The sequence below is a fragment of the Lepisma saccharinum genome, chromosome 11 (assembly GCF_977018435.1).
Source record: "Lepisma saccharinum chromosome 11, izLepSacc3.1, whole genome shotgun sequence".
Lineage (NCBI taxonomy): Eukaryota > Metazoa > Arthropoda > Insecta > Zygentoma > Lepismatidae > Lepisma > Lepisma saccharinum.
Window position 1 is genome coordinate 82622094 of NC_139239.1, and position 13003 is coordinate 82635096.

At 38.8% G+C, this 13003-nt stretch overlaps 2 non-coding genes across 2 annotated transcripts; both read right to left on the reverse strand.

Annotated features, from left to right (window-relative positions):
• Positions 1 to 6250: 6250 nt before the first annotated feature.
• On the reverse strand, positions 6251 to 6322 carry TRNAP-AGG (transfer RNA proline (anticodon AGG)). The gene has a single exon. It is a non-coding gene; the product is annotated as a tRNA-Pro (tRNA).
• Positions 6323 to 7954: 1632 nt separating this feature from the next.
• On the reverse strand, positions 7955 to 8026 carry TRNAP-UGG (transfer RNA proline (anticodon UGG)). Its single transcript has one exon. It is a non-coding gene; the product is annotated as a tRNA-Pro (tRNA).
• Positions 8027 to 13003: the final 4977 nt, after the last annotated feature.

Consider the following 13003-nt stretch of genomic DNA (forward strand, 5'->3'; position numbering starts at 1 on the left):
TAAAGTGGGATTCGAAACACTAAGTGCTTTCACAGGGAATTAAACCCTTTAATTACAAAGCGATGACATTATCACTAGGCCACCGGTGAGGCCGAGACTCTCATGGTGGAATCTGAATGCAAGGATGCGTTGTATACATCGATCTTTAGATCTAGAAGCCGGCCTCCGTTGCAGAGTGGTTAAGACAGAGCGCTAGGACGCCAGGGATCCCGAGTTCGAATCTCGGCCTGGGCATGGGTGTCCTTTCTGAGTGTCCCTTCTTCAATTTCATCTTGGAGCCTCCCCGATGGCGCTGTGGTAGCGTCGTCGCCTTGTAATCAAGGGTTCCCGGATTCGATACCCGGTGGAGGCGCATAGTGGTTAGGATTCCACTTTAAAAACTGTAGGTCCAGTCCCGATTTGCCTTACTGTGCATAAAGTGGACTTAAAACACCAACTCTATCAATCAATCAATTCAATTTCATCTTCGCGATTAGTCATAAGTGACTTAAAACTAAGTAAAATAAACCAAACCATTCAATCAATCTACTATTTAGGTCTACAACCCGAATATGTACGCATATGTCTTTCAAATGGTCAGAGTAATGAATTATACTTTCATTTTCATGAAAGCAATATTATTAAAGCAAATAGCAATTAGTTATAACAACATAAATATTTATATAAGAGCTTTATTACGAATTTGAATACTGCTTTATACCAGAAAATTTAAAGATCAAAATATTACTCTACTTTTACACAAGCCCACTCCCAAATCGCTAAATCTTTTATTGGCATATATGTATAATTGTGTGTTATTGAGATGACACGGGGTTGATCTAGTCACTGCAGTACAATAATGAACAGGAGGAGAAAATCTATTTTTGGTTATTTTACATCGCATTCTTACGCTTTGAACTTCATATCGACGATGAGGATGAGGGATGAATTAGACATGGGCAACGCCGCCCGCAGGATCCTTTCTCAACGGGGGCAGCAGTGTTTATAGTGGGGGAAACGTGAAGTGATACTTTCCCCCCAGTTAAGAGAATTCTCATAAATCATCTCCAGCACTAGGAAAACTTGCATTCGTACTTAAACTGCTGTCCCTTCGTACATGTTTTCACGCACATTTTCACCATTGGGTGATTTCATCTCAGATCATACGTACAGGTGCTGTCAACTCACCATCACGGATTTTGCTGATAAAAATATATGTTAAAGGACCACATGATACATGTCCAAAAATAAAATATTTTTCTTTTCTGTTGATTTGTTACAGTGTTACAAGCTCACGAAGACAGACACTATTTGGTAAAAAATTTAACGCAAGGAAAATAACGCAATATTCAAACCACTATAAATCAAAACACAATAATGGTTTCCTTTATTTGAAAGCTTGTTCAAAGTACTTCTAAAACGTGAAGTCTCTACCATTTCTTGTTTTTGATTTATAGTTGTTTGAATATTGCATTATATTCCTTGTGTTAATTTTTTTAACAAATAGTGTCTGCCTTCGTGAGCTTCTAACACTGTAACAAATCAACAGAAAAGAAAAATATTTTATTTTTGGACATGTATCATGTGGTCCTTTAACATTTTTTTTCCAGCTGATTTTGAAATCGAAGGTGACACATTTATTACTTACCTGTATGATTTTAATTATACGAAGTCTTTCCAAATATCTCAGGAGAAGCAACTGCCCCCTTCCTCTGTGGGCGCCCTTAGACATGGGATATATTCTGGTTCAAAGACAATGAAACATCTCTATATTGTCCAAACTCTGAACCAGGGATGTTCAGCTTAGCTGGTTACGCCAACTTTATCACTCACACTCACACACACGTATAAAAATACTATATTTATATAGTATATAGTATATTTGGTTATACACACACACACTCATATGTATGTATGTACGTGCCCGACCCTGTGGCCGAGTGGTTAGCACATCGCGCTGCGACGCCAAGGGTCCCGGGTTCGAATCCCGGTCGGGCTTGGTTGTTTGTGAATGTCCATTCATCAATTTCATAATTTCATCACTCATCCCCATCTTCGCAAATTAGCCAAGAGGCACAAAACGCGAAGTAAAATAAACTAAATCAATCAATCGATCAATGTATGTATGTATGTATATATCCGTGTGTATGTATGTAAATATAAACAAATCTGATTCTAAATACAGTTAAGGGGATTACAATATAAATATATTTTCACTTTTTTAAAATTTAGTACGTGTCCTTTAGATCTCTATGATATCATTCCGTGATGTTCGACAAGATCATTGTGCTGACCTTAGCACACACAATAGGGCACTCAGACCTACACGTACATTGAATCCTGATATCAGCCAATGAGAATGCACGGAGCAATGTTGCGGTTTCAGTTCGTCGCACTCGAGCGATTAGGAACCACACCCTGACTCGGTGATTTTTTTTCCTCTCTTTACTAGAAAAAAAAATACCTCCTCTTTTCCCCATTTTAGTTGCACTGTTCATTGTGGGCAGAATTTGCTGAGCGTGGGAAGCAGGTGAAATCAGGAAATGCTCGTCCAAGGATTGGCGAGTAAAAGCATTATTCTCGATTTCTCCCCCTCGCACCTTATAGCAGTAGTGTTTGTGCAAATTTTGAACACAAAATTGTTATTTAGCGTCGCTTTTCTGCCATTTTTGGCTAATCGCGACTATGATGATGAGTGATGATATGATGAGATGATGGAGGCAATCATAGAGAATGCTATGCACAGGCCGAGATTCTAACCCAGGACCCCTGGGGTCGTAGTGCTCTGGCAAGAGTCACAAAATGGCTAATTGCAAAATTGAACTCGTAGGCTAATTTTTGGGTAGGAAATGGTTTTAATAAACAATGGATTACGAAAACCTATTGCTATAGGTCTTTTCACTTCTTACGACGGGCGCTTATATGCTGGCAACGGAAGTGGGGAGTGGGGAAGTGACCAATCCAGCACGATAAGAAACGCAGCAGTCTGTAGAACGAGGTGCGCGTAATACTTCCTACCGCCGCGTCGTAACTCTGGGCGCCACCGCTGTTGTCCGATTGGTCTGCGGCGTAATTCCCGCTCCCCACTTCTCTTGCCAGAATGAGGACCGACCGCCGTAACAGTAGAAATGCTAAAGTTTATTATTCTGCATTCAATTTTGTTTCAAAGATTAGAATTATGTTGATGCTGAAGCGATGTTTTCCTCTGCTTAGGGCATTTTTCTTTTAATTCATTACCATGGAACTGTGGGAAGCAGAGTCAGTGAATAGACATTTGCCCCACAATCCGTTGCGCCGGGTACACATTACAGCAGGCCTGGTCAAGCTATTTCAGGTATTTCTAGATTCATAATGTGAGTAAACACATTGCGCAGTTCAGAAATTATAAATTTTTTACGTGAGTTTAATTAATTGATCACCAACGTCAACGAAAACTATGCCATTTCGTAATCTAGTATATCGTTTCGTACAACTTTTAAAAAGTTTTTAATCCGAAGGATGACTTCAAAACTTCAAATTAAAAAATGCTAACATATCAGCACTTATTTTGAATTCGAAAATTTCCTATGCCATAATGATATATGGTTTTTTTATAGTTTTGAACAACCTTTAAAAAGCTTTGAAGCCGATGCAGTTTTTCAAAATTACGAATTCAAAAATGCTACTACAGGTTGACGTTCCAGTAGCACTTTCACCAAAGTGAACTGGAAACTATAGCTTCTCGCATGCGCGTATTTAAGGGGGGGGGGTTTCAACGGGTCCAACCCCCCTTTTCGTTCAATAAAATTACCAGATTACCTGTTCTACCAATTTGTTTATAAAAATTTCTTCAGACTTATCTTATTCTCCTAAATTCGAGACGTATAGGACGGGATACGAATGGGAAGAAAATTACGTAATTTCACACATTAGATGGGACTGCAGATCAAATGTCTGTAATTTCCTGATAGTTTCGGAATTTCTGCGATAAGAAACTTCATTGGGACTGTCAAGTCAGTCATAACTTTTTTCCTTCGAGTCTTCTTAAAGGAATTTGGTTTTTAAAAACGCAGTGCCAGAAAACCAGGTAAAGATCGTAACATTCTCAAGTTGTTTGACACTAGATGGACAGAAAAGTGTCAATACTAAGTAGTGTGATTTGTGGAATTGTATTCACTAATTGTAGAAACTTTACGGACTTTACAATTTACTAGTAGCAGAGAAATATTTCAGCAAGCTCTTCAGTTTCTTCATTGTGTAGCCTGTGGCGAGTTTGAAACATCTTCACTTGTTCTAACCCAATTGTTTTCATGCAGTGCAAGATTATCTTGGGCACCTCAAAAGGTGGATTGTTCAGTACTATGAACATGTCAGTATTCTAAAAGAGATATTAAAAAAAATTGTCCCCCCCTAATCATGGACGTCCGCAGATTTTTTTCCACGGAGGGACAAGCAAGGTATTATTCCTTGGGGCATATTACCCCGATAATAGTGTTGCTCCCTCAAAAAACACCACTTGAATTTGAAATGTTCGCATTCGCGCATTCCCATTATAATAATTAATGTAAATTACTGTAACTGAAATCAAATTTTACGTGTGAAATATATACTTTTAGATTGGCATTCTTTTTCTAAGGGATAAGTGTGGCCATCCTTGCCCCCCTTCCATGTGTCCATTCCCCTATTATACTTTCACCTAGAAATTTAGAGTAGAGGAATCTTATTGCCGTTATTAAACGATATTATACTCTCAAAGAAAATGAAGTATTTTAAGCTGATGAAAGTTCAAAGTAACTACGGGGTAAGGGGTGCAGTGCACGGAGATCAATTCTGGGGAGCAAGTTGGGCAAACATTTAAGTAAAAGATAGCAAGGCTAGCAGAATCTAAGAGTAACAGGACAAAAGAACACTCAAGATGGTATTAGTTTTTACGTATTTCTTGAATTATTTCTTCCAGGCGGCCAAGAGCACCTGCGGTGGGGCACAGAGGGGTAATTGCCCCCTAGATTTAAAATTTTATCGGGAGTTGGCCCTCGCCGCCAAAGAATCTAAATGAAAAAAAAATGTAAAGAGAATGAATGCCATGGTGCCCTGTGAATTTTTGTGCCCTATTAAAACAATATTGTTTTCAGTTTGCAAAAATTTGGATCAGGAACTTTTCTTGCTCGCTTCGCTCACTCTCTCATTCTTTTCTGTACTGCATTGTAAATTACTAGAGAGAGAGAGAGAGAGGGAGAGAAACAATAACAACTAAGAACTTCAGACTGTTGCTGCTAAACAGTTTTGTCTAAAATGCAGGAACAATTAATTGTTCGGAGGAAAGTGCGCGCACATTTTTGCTGTTGATTTGTTATGGGGAAGATGAATTGATTATCTGTATTTAAATAATATGTATACTATATATATATATATATATATATATCGTATCATCCTTAGCATGTTTTACGATATATAATATTATATATGTACACACCCGCAATGTAATAAAACTAAAAGAGTGAGATAAAATTAGGTTTTTCTTTCCAGACTGAACTTTCATCAAGACTCTTGACCCCCTAATCATAGGGTCTGCACACGCTTATGTCAATGATACACTCGAAATAGATTTCTGTTTCTTTTTAAGAAGTGTAAAGAATATGATAATGGATATGTACATACACACAACTTTGTCGGGTCCAGCACCTCCCCCCCCCCAACAAGCTTCCTGTCAGCAGTGTCCCGGATTTTTACTTATGAAATATAGCAACCCTAATCATACCAAAAGTTGAACCCCCCTTACATGAACTATATATACGCCCATGCTTTTTCGTATTGAAGGTTTAGAATGGTTTCTCAAGTATTTATGGTTTTTAATGTGTCAAAAAAATTACGAATACATTTTAAGCTGCTTTCTTGTGCAATTTTTCGTTTTAATTCATTCTTATGCATTTGCCTTTTCATCACTTCAATTTGTTTCATTTTTATCTATAATAATGAACATTTTCATAATATTTACAATTTGATAAATTAGTCATCTGTAGCTAAGTCGTATGTTTTATATTATGCTGCATTCATATTATAACCGCACATCAGGTTGATAAATTTGAATGTATTTCATGGCTCGGGTTAGGTGGCAGAACAGTATCAGACTGAACCTCGCACGGAATAAAGAATTTGATCCGTAGCTTAGAGCTCAGTTTCTTCGTAGTGTAACAGAGCCTCTGTTACAGAGGTCATGAAAAAGTGCAATCTTATGAGACATTACCTCAATATATATATTATTTCGGCTCGTTGTGCAAGAGCGAAAAAAAGTGGGCTCGTCCGGGATTTGAACCCGGGACCTCTCGCACCCTAAGCGAGAATCATACCCCTAGACCAACGAGCCACTCATGAGAGTAGAGAAAGAATTCCTTAGTTTCTACGTCATCAGCGAAATTGCAGGACTCGTTCTTGGAGTCTAGTCTGTGACGTCACGGCATTGACATAAACATGTTGTGTGGCAGCTTTCGCTACATGAATTGTAGGTTCTTATGAATTACTTGGGATTCATTTCATATTAATCTCAGTAACAGTGAGGATAATAAATGATTAAGTTATTCATTGTTTAAGCTTTAAGTCCACTTTATGCACAGAAAGGCTAATCGGGACTGTACATGCAGTTTAAAGTGGTATCCGAACCATTGTGTAACGTGTCAACGCCGGCTATCAAGCCCGGGACCCCTTTATTACAAGGCGACAAGTTATGCTCTTCGTAATTGACGATTAAGAAACAGTAGATGAATTGTCCGTCGCTATTTAGAAAGGGTATATGCTTGTGCCTGCGTGTGGGAATGATAGAGGGAAGTAGAAAGAAAAGAGGTGATTCCTTATACAGTAAAACCTCGTTAATCCGGACTAATGTGGGGGATAAGTTGACCGGTTTAACGAAAGTCCGGATTAACTGAAATAACCTAAAAGAACAGTAGAAAGTGCATTAAAACTCCGTTTATAGCAACAAAACACGTTTATTATGGTGTATTTAAAGGGCATATGCCTAAATACTGTATACAGTACAGTACAAAGTCTGCGGGAAACAGAATTTCATCAGTGGTTGACTGCCTTTTCTTCGGGAAGTTCTCTTGTTGAGTTCTAGCCACATTTAAAACCTTGCATTCTGCTTTTTTCTTTGCCTTTTGCCTGTCCGGATTAAGCGAAGTCCGGCTTATCGGGGTCCGGATTATCGATGTTTTACTGTAGTTGCAGAAAATATTGTGTCGGACGTTCAATACTACTAGACAACAATCAATTACGGCTATTAATGCATACCAATTTTAATGTAATTTCTCTCGCAAGACAAGAAAGCTCTTTTTCTTAATCTCAGAAGCTCATATCATGATAATATTTTCGTATTAAGATTTTTGATTTTACGAGTATTTAGACAATTAAAAATGCCAAATTTAATTTGCTATTTGTAGTATCGACCCTAACGTTATTTTTTTCTCGTTGAAATGAGATTTTTTCCTATAATCTCTTTTCTTCAACATGGAAGATATTAATTTAACAACAATGTTATGTTGCATTCATATTGATAAATTTGAATGGCTCGGGTTAGGTGGCAGATGTGTCAGGCTGAACCTCGCCATGTAAATAAATAATTGTAGCCACCGGGGGGGGGGGGGGCGTGGAGATCTAGAGCCAGACTAGGGGGACGGGTGGTCGGCCCGACCAACCCCAAGCCGTTGTAGGACTTCGCGACCGGATTACGCTCACTCACTCTGAGCTCCCCAATTTCCTCACGATGGTGGCTTGCCACTGGCAACGTACAGAGGCTGAACCCGGGATCGAACCCATGCCGTCCAGCAGCCGCCGTCCAAAGAAAGGTGCCTTAGACCACACGGCCACGGTGGAGGACTAAATAATTTGCATTTGGACCATAGTTTAGAGTCCAACAGAAAAAGGTGAACTCTAAAGAGACATTATCTCATTATATAGCCTATGTATATATTCTTTCTGCTCGTTGTTCAAGAGCACAAAAAGCGGGCTCGTCCGGGATTTGAACCCGGGACCTCTCGCACCCAAAGCGAGAATCATACCCCTAGACCAACGAGCCACTTATAAAAGGAGTGAAAGTATTCGTCAATATCTTGAAACACGCTACGTCATCAGCGAAAATGCAGGACTCGTTCTCGGAGTCAAGTCACGGCAGCATTGAGATAAACAGCTTGTGTGGCAGCTTTCGCTATGTGAATTCTATGTTCTTAAAAATCATTTCATTTTTCATTATTTTCATAGCAATCTCTGTAACGATGAAGATAAAATAAATGATTAAGTTATTCTTTGTTTGTTTGATTTAAGTCCACTTTATGCACAGGTAAGGCTAATCTGGACTGGACCTTCAGTTTTAAGTGGGATCCCAACCATTGTGCATTGTGTCAACACCAGGGTGGTACCCCTTGATTACAAGGCGACAAGTTATTCTTTGCAATTAACAATTAAGAAACAGTAGAAAATGTCCGTCGCTATTTTTCTTCTTTATTTTTTATTCTGCGTTCAATATTCTTTTAAGGAATGGAATTATGTTGATGCTGAAGCAAATGCTGTATTCCGTTTATTCTTTCAATTGATTACCTTGGAATTGTGAAAAACAGGCAGTGAACACGGTGTAGACAATTGGCCTACAATCCTTTGCCGTCGGATACACATTACAGCAGCCGTACTTGTGTAAGGGCGCTTTCCTATGTACACTTCTCAACTTCTTATTTGACCGCCCCGAAAGAATTCTAAGTCCGAAAATCGTAAACTTAGCAACATTGCACTTCAGCGCCAGCTGAGAGTAGCCAACTTTGAGTTCGTCATTCAACTAGACGAAAAACGCTGCGGTGAAAGGATTCCAATTTCGCACATTCCATGAACTTATAAACTATCAATCGCTAATATAATACACACTGAAACTGAAATAGTAAATTGAAATAAGAATAAGAATGAGAATCGTGCGAAATTGTAACAATTCTGCGTGCTCGACTTGATATCACATAGGTTTGAAACACTGAACAGGGGTTTTCTCCACCTGGAGTAAATCGCCATCAAGTTTGAGTAGAAAGAGGCAAATTTCTGAGGAGTTTATGCGACATTTTATTTACAATGCCCTGCACAATATCGAACAGATCTAAAAGAAATCATTTATTTCACGACTTGTGGAGAAAACATGCTGGAACACAGGAAGATCGATTTTATCATAAACGTCTACGTGTTTGTAAGGGAATGTTGTCATTAAGTTAACGTAGAGCAGTTGGTTAGACGCTGGTATCCATATTTTTCAACATACTTGAAAGGTCGCGGGTTCAAATCCCACCCTCTATTTTTTTTTTTTGTGTGTGTGTGTGTGTGTGTGTGTGTGTGTGTGCTAAACAGAGACAATTGATATTTCAACACTGTAAAATATCCGATGCACACTTCAAGGGATGTCTCTTCTGCACATTTTCTCCCTAAGAAGGTTAATGCTTATTCAGTTGCTTGCCAGGATTTAAGGTTAAAACTTTTTGTATTTTAGCTATTCGTCATAAGCTGAGTTAACACACATTATGACTAATTTACATATAATATATATGCATTCAGGATGCTGTAGGTAATGGTATTTAATCCTGGGTTCGAATCCTGGTCAGGCATGGGTGTTCTTTGTAAGTGTTCCTTCATCAATTTCATCATCCCATCACCCATTCTCATCTTCGCGATGAACCAAAAACGTCACAAAGGCGAAGTAAATTAAACCAAATCATCAATCAAGTAATGGAATTTAAGATAAGTATTGTGTACGCTCTTCACTCCACAACTAAAATATTAATTATTTCAAAATACTAACACACAAACACACACAATTATAATAGGAAATAATCCACTACATTGATGTATTGAATTTTTGTAACGAACGGGAGAGTTTAATGTATTCAATTCGCTAAGATTGGTTATGTGATGTCGTTTATTTAGTAATGACTGTTCTTGTTCCCCTCACTTCGATCTTCCAATGCATCTAAATCTAATAATAAATCCCCAATAAACGTAAGTAAATACCTTTTGCGACCGAGGCCGATGCGATAAAAATCTACTAATAACTATTAATATATTACGTGACATCTAATAAATGCAAAACTTGAGAATGATCATTAATTCGGCACTGCTTTATATCCAAAATACTTGTCTAATTTCAACAAAATAATACTGTTATTTCAACAGAAAGTATATCTAACGAACTTTCCACCAAATTCGCAATATTCAAAACAGCCACCCTCAGACTTGCTTATACGTTACTTGATTCTGCCATTCCACGTGGCACGTGATTCAGTAATATAATTGAAATGGTTTCCGAAAATTCTAAACGCTTCATCATTACTGCCACCTCCTGATATACACAGAGAGATCATCCAAGAACAGTATATATATATTTTACGTCCGATGCCATACTCCTTCCGAAAATAAAATTCGGCAGCATGAGGAATCGCAGTTACGACCACGCTTGCCAGTAACAAGCACGTTATCCGTCATCCCTTCAATCCCTGAAGATAAAAGAGCTCTCGAAACCTCGGAAGCCTATCCAGAAATAACCTCGTTGATATCCCGGTAAATCCTCTTCATCAAAGTTCGCATGAGTTTAGGCAAAATTTGAGCTAAAATACACTGCAAAATACCGGGCATTTGTGTAGAGAGGAACTTATCCACAATCTGTGGCAAAGAAATGTTTGGAGCACTGGCAGGTGGTTGTTGCCGCAACCATGTTAGGAAACTTTTTGTCTATTTCCTTGTAGAACAGTTGGTAAGACGTGTATTTTTTTTATCTAAAATGAAAGATCACAGGTTCAAATCCTAGCCGCTCAATTTCTTTTCTGTTGAAGTGAACACAGAAGTACGATATTTACTGAATACAAAAAATTTGAAATAATTAACCTTGAATATAACAGATTACTCTATGAAAAACAAATCGCATGATTACAACTCTAGAGTTTCAAGAGTATTCCTTACGCATACTTTCATTCGACGTCTTGTGTATATTTCTATAATAACATGAGGTTTTATATAAAGCAATGTGTCCCCAAAACTGTTTATTGTTCAATTTCCAACATGAACATTGAAACTTGAATGTTTCGGTGATGTTGCATTAAGACCCGAAGGAATCAATTTTATGAGTGGAATAGATTTATTATGTGAATAAATATGATGTTGCAATTATTGTTTTGGGGAGAAGATCGTTTAATTATTGTTTTTATTGTTTTTTTTGTGGACGAAAAAATTGTGACAAAAACTTTACTAAGTATTACATAAAAAAAAACGTGAAAGCTGAGCCGGGTTTGAACCAATACCTCAAAGAGAAAAGATGAACGTAAGAAGATGTATGCTTGTCTGAAACGTTACAACTACGCTACAGATGTTCCGAACGTGTGTGCGTGTTTAGTAATACCAAATACTTTTACACATGGATGTAAAGAGCACTCGTTGTAGCACATTTGTCATAATTATTCTTTATTTATTTGTTAAATGAAAGTAATGTAATTGTAAATAATGGTTAAATTTATTTTATTATTCTTGACATCCTTTTCTGGTATGAATTCGTACGAAACTTTTCATGGCTGAATGTAATTGGAAGTCGTCTTTGAACCAACTGCAGCATCACGTGATTAACTATACCAATAGAAGACCTTATTTCCTTTGAACTACGCTCTAAACAGAGGCATGCAACATTTCTTTCTTCAACCTCGCGAAGAATGGAGCACTACAACAAATCCACAAGAGAAAGAGTGATCGGTTTGATCGAGGGAGCTGGATTGTCACCTGGTTTAGCTGGCGAGCAGTATGGCGTTCCAGCACGGACAGCAAGGAGGTGGTGGGCTCGATACGAAGAAACTGGTGAGGCATCACGGAAAAGACGCGAGAGCTGGGGCCGTGTTTCGACACCAGTGCAAGACGATCGGCTGATAGCGGAGTGTAAAGCCAATCCATTCCAGTCAGCCACTCAACTCAAGGCAAGGGCCGATTTTCCTGGTTGCCCACAGACAGTTCGGCGGAGGCTGGCTGCTTCTGGTTTACGGGCACGAAGGGCAGCAAAGAAGGAGGTCTTGACGGATGCACACAGAACTGATAGGCTAGCATTTGCTGAAGAAAATATTGATAGGATTTGGGATAGAGTAATCTTCTCAGACGAGAAAGTATTTTCTACTGCAAATGATGGTCCGGTTCTGGTCTACCGGCGTCAAGGACAACGATTTGATCCCCATTTTTTTGCTAACTCACGTCGGCGTGGACGCGTGAGCGTGCCTGTCTGGGGTTGGATATCTCTCGGTGGCGGAGGTGACCTACACCGCATAGAAGGACGTCTCAACGGGATACAGTATGTGCACATTTTGGAGCATGTTATGGTTCCTGGCGTGCGAGCTTTGTATCCCGAGGGAAATATTGACTTCCAGCAAGACCACTCCTCCATCCATGATTCAGCCATCGTTCAGCGTTGGTTTTCTGAACGAAACGACATACATCTAATTGACTGGCCACCCATGGGATGCGACATCAACCCAATTGAAAATATGTGGGCCGAGGTCGTTCGATGTTTGAAAGAAAGCTGGCCCGATCCACCACCTCGCAGAAGTGATGAACTATTTGACCACGTCAACAATGCCTGGAATGAAGTGTGCACTTCGCACAGGTATATTCGACATCTTGTGCAATCCGTTCCTCGACGCCTGAGACATGTCATAGATGCAGGTGGCTACTGGACAAGATATTAAATAAATGTTCAATTTTCCCAAACAGTCCTTTTCAGGACTAACAAATTAAAAAAAAAATACACTCGTGTAAGAAATAATTTGGAACCTTTCATATATTATTGTCTTACAGGCCTCAATTTAAATAAAAATATCCAGATGAAGTGAGGCTCGAACCCTAATCAAAGACACAAGTGGAACTGGAAATGGGTGCCTTTACCGGATGTGCCACAAAGCTACAACAGAATGAACTCCACAGCTAATACAATATCTTAATTTTTGTTTTCTATTCATGCATACACCTATTCTATCTGGAAAACGGTTTTCTTTTAAAGATTTAG